This window comes from Prosopis cineraria, unplaced genomic scaffold (assembly GCF_029017545.1).
Source record: "Prosopis cineraria cultivar Desert tree isolate PC_DT_omini unplaced genomic scaffold, ASM2901754v1 PC11, whole genome shotgun sequence".
NCBI classification, from domain to species: domain Eukaryota; kingdom Viridiplantae; phylum Streptophyta; class Magnoliopsida; order Fabales; family Fabaceae; genus Prosopis; species Prosopis cineraria.
In genome coordinates this window covers 44,887,194-44,895,581 of record NW_026555342.1, presented here as the reverse complement: position 1 = coordinate 44,895,581, position 8,388 = coordinate 44,887,194, and the positions used below count along the sequence as shown (strand labels likewise).

Sequence of the window (8,388 nt, the reverse complement as noted above, 5' to 3'; positions counted from 1 at the left end):
CACTTGCCGACAACAAAGAAGAAGAAGAATATGATGCGTCGAGATGAAGAGTGGAGGAAGAGGATTCTCGAAGCGCTCTCTTTCTGATCGCAGACGTAGAAATGGAAAAATAGGGGAGATAGATGAAAAAATCTAGTATGATGTGTGGTTTTTTTTTTAGTAAGGGCATTTTGATAATTTTTCAATATTAAGGTAAAATAAAATCTGTAATTCAGCACAATAGGACTTTGAAAAGCATAAGTTCCATTAAGCCACTAATATATCTTGTTGCATCAACTCCAAATTTTATAAATATATCATCAAAATATGTTATATTGATTTTGTTATTATTATTATTTTCAAACTCATCACACATGCACATTTGCCTGTTAACAACATTCAAGTCAAATACCAACAAGAATAATTAATTATTTTATTTTAAAATTTTCAAGTTTACACCAACTTCTCTTTTGCTGTTAGAATAAATTATTTATCACATATTTAAAAATTCTTATATTTCCCTATTACACTTATTATATAGTTCGGCCTCAATTTTGATCAATTTAGAGATTGAACTATACGTAGCGGATATTCAAGGTAACTATATATAGTTGAAACTATATAATGTTTATTTTCAAACACTAGTTATATATTTCAGTGTTTTCTTAAAAAAGAGAAATAGGGGGTTCTATTTCTTGCAACCCCTCTACAATACAATATATAGAAACAAATTCTAACTGCAAATCTAGCAACCAAATTCCAAAAGCATCCAAAATTTGCATGCATTGAACTAATTTCAAAACCTAATGTTATTTTCCAATAACAATATAATCACTACTACAAAAGCTATTTACAACTAACTTCAATTGTCCCAATATGCCAGTACCATTAACTATTTACCAAAAAAAAAAACACAGTCAAGTTAAAACTTGCAAGTTAGCCAAAACGAACCGAAAACCAAAATTGGTCAAAAAAAGTTAAAATTGCTTGCGCAAGTTAAAAAAATTATAATAATCCTAAACTGTTGAAATGCATAAACAAGTGATCAATCATCTTTTTCAGCTTTTACCCATTGCTTGAAGATATATAAAATGGGCCCACCTATACATGTTTCCACAACTTCATGATGAAAACTTGACTTAGTCCCACCTTTACATACCTCCAAAACTAATTAATATAAAAAAATTGAAGTGCAATTTTATCCTTAAACTATTTGTGGGAGAGTAATGTTTCTTTTAAACTATTCAACATAGCATTATAGCCCTTAAACTAATTAAACTAAAACCAATATTGCTCCCATTGTTTAAAATCCAAAAACCGTCCGTCATCTATGACAAGTGGCCTTCATTGGTCAACCTTTTTACTTAAAGGTTAAATGTTAGGGCTTTAAATGGTAGGGACAATATTGTTTTAGTTTAATTTGTTTAGGAGCTACATTACTACGTTGAATAGTTTAATTTAAGGGTAACATTATTTCTTTATGAATAGTTTAGGAGTAAAATTATACCTTAACTCTATAAAAAATAACAATATTCATAGATAAACATAAGAGGTTCTCATAAGTATACATTCCATAGTATTATTTAAGGTTAAAATATAAAAATACTTAGATATTTTTGGGAGAATCACGTTCAAGGCCTAGTCGTGAAAAAATGACAATGAGAGCCTAGAACAATAGAAAGTTCAGCATGCACAACTATATTGCTAAATCTTGTCTTATTGCTAAACTTTCTATTGTTTTGGACCCTCATTGCCATTTTTCCAATTTGGGGGCCTTAAATGTGCTTCTCCCTTTATTTTCATGAGCTTCTAGCATATTTAGCTCAACAATTATGCATGAATACCTATTAACTTTATAAAAAAAGGTCCACAGTCCACAATATGTTAAGTTCTATCCTTAGAACTTATTAGTTAATATCAGGCTATTTTAATAGATTGGGAAAGGTTAGCCAATTTTATAAAGTTAATAGGTATTCATGCACTATTGTTGATTCAAACATATTAGAAGTTTTTTTTTTTTAAAAAAGACTTTGTAAGTATTTCTGTGCCATATTATTTTCTGTAAAAAAAAAAACCCTATTATTTAATGCATGAATTAAATATACAAATTATGTAGAAATGCCCACATTTTCGTAATGGACTTGCCAACAATCTTCTCTGACGTATGTTTAAGTTTGAATTGAGTTAGTATAGCTTAAATCGAATTCAACAACATAACTTGTAAATTAGGTTAACCTGTAAGCGATATAAAAATTAAACTTGGCTTAGTCCTACCAATACATACCCCCGCTAATAATTAATGTAAGAAAGTGGCCACAATATTATTAGTCAAGCATAGGAGGTTTTGTATGCTCAACGTTTTGAAACTTTATAATCAACGATGAAATTAAGAAAAAAAAAATTAATATAAGTTATTGATCATGTATAAAAGGATCAAAGTACTTTGTAAGAGAAAAACCGGGGGATAAGGATTAACAAAAGTCATGGATAAACAAATATTAAATGCAGCTTTTCCTCTGAATGCTCTCCGTGGAGACATGGAAACAAACTAGGAGTCAATAATGAACAGAAAAGCCATCAAAGAAAAGTATAGTAACAAGCAAAGACAAAGGACACAGCGTGAATTAAATAAATTCCATTGAAAAATGTAACTTTCTTAATAAACTAGATAAGTGTTTAATTTTCTTGGTCAATTTGCTCTACGTAAGCAGGGGCTCTCTGCTTTATTGAAACAGCCCAAGTGAGTTCTTTTTATAGGCTCAAACTGCTAACTAAGCTTATAGATATAGGACAAAGAGCTCATCAAGATAACAAAAATCACCATATAGTTATGTGTTCCGTTGAAGCCAACCCAGCAAGTGATGAGTACTTTGAAGCTCAAGCTCACTTGTACAAACACATTTTAAGCTACATTAATGCCACAGTTCTCAGGTGTGCTGTTCAGCTAAGAATTCCAAACATAATCCACAACCATGGCCAACCCATGACTATTCCTCAATTAGCCTCCCATCTTGAACTTTACCCAACAAAATCTGACTCTCTAGAGAGGCTTGTTCGCTTACTAGTGCACAATGGCTTCTTAGTAGCAGAAACAAAAGTGAATGAGGAAGATGAAGAAATGGAGGCATACACTCTCACTCCTTCTTCTAAACTACTTGTTAATGGCATGGAACCAAACCTAGCACCAATGGTGTTATGGTTTGCTGACACTAATTGCATGGCTGCATTTGACTTTTTGGGGAGCTGGTTCAAAGGGAAGGCGAATACGATGGTTGAGAGTGCCTTCGGTGCTGGCGTTTGGGATGTATTTGAACGTGAGCCTCAGAAATTGAAGTGTTTTAATGAAGCCATAGCGAGTGATTCACAGATGATCAACGTGGCACTGAGAGACTCTAAGTCAATCTTCCAAGGGTTGGAATCCATAGTTGATTTGGAGGTGGCACAGGCACTACATGCAGAATCATCTCTGAAGCATGCCCTAATCTAAAATGTATAGTGTTTGATCTTCCACACGTTGTGGAAAACTGTTCAGGAAGCAATAACTTGAGTTATGTTGGTGGCAGCATGTTTGAATCCATCCCTTCCGCCGATGCCGTTATTCTAAAGGCAAGTTAAAACATCATTTATTTTAGAAAAAAATACATTTGTATGACTTTATAGTTTTCTTTAATTTTGAATTATATCCTTATATTTTATTTTATTTTATTTTAATTGAGCTCTTATAGTTTAATTAATTAAATTTTTTAGTCCTAGCTGTGGGTTAAAATCCTTGAACTTCTTCTTTAAAAAATGAAATTAAGGACTATTATATTTTAATAAAAAATTGTATAATTTTAGAATTAATTACATAATTTTAATAAATTAAAATTTATATAACTAATTTTTCTTTTAAATAATTTTTATACATATAAATTTTTCATTAAAAAATAATAAAATTTAAACATATTAAATCAATTTTTTTCTTTTTCAGCCAAAAATATTAAAAATATTTTTTATAAACTCATAATTTTAACTTTAAGGGATTAAATATATTTAATGAATCAACTATAAAAGTGCATGATTGTTAAAAAAAAAAAAGACTATAGGGAACTAATTGAAAATTGAAGAAATATATAAGAACATGTGAATTACTTTTCACTTTATTTTATAAAAAAATTTTTATCATTATATTTTTAATACTTTAAAATTCACATGTTTTCATTTGATTGGGAAAAATATATTAAACATATAAGGGTAAACGTTCATTTTTACCCCTAAACTTTTTTTAGAAGTATTAAACACTCTATATTAATAAGTGGGATTATTTTTCCTTTAAACTATTTTTTTGAGAGGCAAAAAGACCCCTTACATTAATCACCCTTTAGCTTTGCCTTTTTTTTTTTTCCCTGCTGATGTGGTATGTAGGTGAGACCTACACAAAATGATACATAAAACTCTGACTGTGCCTTTGGGTGTTTTTTTTTTAGGAGCACTGGATACTCTAAAAGTCTTGTTAAAAAAATTTAATAAATATTGTTAAATTATTAAATATTTTAATATTTAATAAATTAAATTTTATTATTTATAAATATTCATCCAAATTTTATAAATTATTTTTTAAACATTTACAATACAAACTAATTTTATAGAAATTTATAGCTATAGATTCCTTGTAAATTGTGTGTGGAGATTTGTGAATAATAATATTATTTAAAAATAAATAAAAAATGATCTTATAAGAAAATTATCAGTGATTAAGTCCCTTAAAATTTTTAGGTCCTTCTCCATAATTTTTTTATTCAGCTATAATGGTCAAATTAATGAATATTTGGAACTGAAGTGTTACTTGATCAACTTTTCAGCTAGGCTAAAAATATATTAATTATAATATGTCTAGAGTAATTCGTACTCATAAGGATGAACGGCACTTAAAAAATCATTTTATTCAAAAAGTCCCAACAAATATTAAAATGCAAAATAAGTCCCTTAAGTTCTTAATTGATATTTTTATATAATACAATATGTTTTTAACTTTAAAATTAGAAACATAAGTTGCAAACTCAATAAAACAATATTAATTTTATCTGCTAATTGGAGGTTCATTCTATCTATTTATAATACAGAATTCTAAAATATTAAAATATTAAATTTAGGTGGTGCAATATCATGGAGGAAGACTGTTAGTTGACCAAACCAATTACATAAAAGGATCTAAAAAATTTAAGAAATTTAATCAATATTAATTTTCTTACAAGCTCAATTTTTGTAATTTATTTGTGAATGTTGTTGTTATTATTATTATTATTATTATTATTATTATTATTATTATTTACAAATCTTTCACATACAATTCACAAGTCATCTTTAATGGAAAATTTCACTATAGCCTCCATGACCAAACTTATTGATAGTTAACCCTCCTAAAATTTTGAAATATTAATTGAAATTCAGTATTTGAGAGAAATGACACAAATAACCCCAATCTCCTACATTAGTTGTTTATTTTCCATATAATGCATGTTCATTTTTCCTAAATGAGTTCTTTATGCACATAGCTTCACTTATTTCTATTTATAGTGGTGTTATGCTGTTAATGATAATCACAAATTTCTCCTATGTCTGATGTTCATTTTTCATACACCAATTGTTTATTTTTCCTACATAAGTTGTTATACTATTAATAAGAGTTGCAAATTTTTCCTATGTCAGTTGTTCATTTTCTATATATCATTATTCATTTTTCCTATGTCAATTATTTTTATTCGAAGGAATTAAGGTTATTTGTGTCATGTCCCTAATTTTTTTTTAATTTAACCCAAGTGGGACCCACGAGGACTGAATTCATGTTTTAAAATTTTAAGAGTTAACTGTTAATAAGTTTGGTTAAGGGAGTTGCAATGAAATTTTTCCCATCTTAAATTTTTGAAAACTAATTTGAGATGCTAATATTTTAAAAATAATTTATAAATTTTGAATGAATATTTATAAATAATAATATTTAAATTATTAAATTTTAAAAATATTTATTAAATTTTATTTTAATAAAACTTTAGAGCGCCTAGTGCTACTAGAAAAAAAGTTTAGGAGTAAATTAGTATCAAAGGACATAGTTAGGGTCCTGCCTATTATTACATGTAGGCCTCGGCACATGCTATGTCAGCTAAAAAAAAGAATGGAAAATTAACAAGTGACTAAGGAATAAAGAAGGGGTTTTTCGTCCCTTAGAAAAATGATTTTGAGTGAAAATTACTCCACTTATCCAACATAGGATGCCTGGTATTGCTCGAAAAAAGTTCATGGATAAAAATGAATCTTAACCCAATATTTAAGGTTAAGTGTGTAGCTCATCCCCTTTTATTTATACCAACAGTTTTTAAAAATGGTGAATCAGGTCCCGGCTAATCTATATTGAGCTAATCCAATTAAACCACATATGATAAAGCTCTCCTAATCATTCACTTAAAATTCCCTTCTTGATATCATATTGTTATGGATTTTATATTTATTATTGACAATGGAGTTTATATTTCTTATTAACAATATTGTTATATTGAATATTTAATTGAATTATTGAAAAGGGTTGACATTTGTTGTTGGTGATTTCGTATAGTGGGTATTACATGATTGGGATGATGAAGATTCTTTGAAGATACTGAACAAATGTAAGGAGGCAATCGCAAAGAAAGGTGAAGGAGGAAAGGTGATAATCATTGAGGTAGTTATAAGGGAGAAGGAAGATGACAATGACATGAGACATGTGAAACTCTTGTTTGATGTTATGATGATGAGTTGCCTCAATGGGAAAGAAAGAACTGAGAAAGAATGGAAGAAGCTTCTACAAGCTGCAGGCTTCAAACATTACATGATTACACCTCGGTTTGGTTTTAGGTCAATCATTGAAGCTTATCCATAATCATTATCTTGCTTTTGAGACTTGCTTCTTTCCTCCTTGTATTGCAAGATTACTCCTTGTTTTGGTTTTATGTCAATTATTGAAGATTGGTCTTAATCATTATCTGCTTTGAAACTTCTATCCTCTTGTATTACAAGATTACTCCTTGTTTTGGTTTTAGGTCTATCCACTCATAGAGGGGGATTTTTGCTCCTTTAAAAATGGTTTAGGAAAAACCTAACCCACGTATTAGTACAAGTGACCAGCACACTCCTCGAAGGAAAACACAGGAGTAAAAATGCACTTTAATCCTATTATTTTTTGCAATATATAACAAAGATGTTTGGGTGGTTTGATGGTCAATCTTATTATGGCAAACTAAAGGGTTATGGGATTAAACCCTTTTTTGACGAACTTGGAGAATTAATTCTCCGAAAATTGGCCACTAGTCATCAAAGCTCTAGTGACAATGGTAGAGGTAGCCCCAACGACAACGACAGTCCAACCATTGGCGATGGGCCTTCAGTAATGGTGATTAAAATTTTAAAAAAAAATAAATAAAGGGTATTTTAGTAATTTTCTTTCAAAACATAATTTTCATTTAGTCCCTTAAGAATTTATTGGGTGTGATTTGAAGATAAATCACATCTATAGTCCTTTATTGAAATTCTCTCCTAAGTTTAGATATGCTATTAGAAGGCAAAAGTTGGTGACGCGAAGATCCCTACTTGTGCCTAGAAGTAAACCCTTTAGATTCTAATGGATCGTTGCACAATTGTCAAGTACTACACAAAGAATAGAGTAGAAGTAGAAAACTAGAAGCAACAATGAACAAGAAACGAAAATAAGAAACCAAACAAGAAAGGTCTAAATAGTTCACCTAAAAGGAACCTATCTCTTGACCCTTTCTCTTATGGTCTAGGATTTAGAATCCAAAAGGCATCAGCTCTTGACCCCTAACTTCACGGGTGCCCATAAAGGAAGACCAATCCTTTGATAATCCCAATCTTCTTAAGCACTTAGAAGGCACAAGAAAAGCTCTCACAAAATATGAATAATTCAAAATTTCTATAAAACTTGTTGTCAAAACCAATTACATAAGGTCTATATATAAGCAACTAAATGAAAACCCAAACCCTAGAAGGAAGGAGGTGGATGGCGCCACTTATGGTAAAAGAAATAGGAAAGTTGACCAAAATTATAATAGAAATCAAATCTAGAAACATTCATAAATAATGACACCTTCTAAGATCCTACCTAAAATATAATAACTTAAATTGCAAGTTTGCTAGCTATCCCAAAAATTAAGGAAATCACTAAAAGATGTTAGAAATAAATGCCCAAATGAAAATAGGAAACTAATTGCCAAGGAAAGTAATCTAACAATCAATGCTTGCTGAACTAGTCAAATATCCAATCTTTCACTCTAAGTTTGCATGTAACAAATTTTCTTGGATGCTCTAAAGGGTAAAGATGGGACCTTGGGCCTCTTCATTGGGCATAGGCTTGGCTTCAATAAGTCTTAAATCAATCCATTA

General features: G+C 29.7%; 1 pseudogene; it reads left to right on the top strand.

The window, feature by feature from the left end:
* The first annotated feature begins 2,782 nt into the window (after nucleotides 1-2,782).
* On the top strand, nucleotides 2,783-6,989 carry LOC129284944 (isoflavone 7-O-methyltransferase-like; annotated as a pseudogene).
* Nucleotides 6,990-8,388: the final 1,399 nt, after the last annotated feature.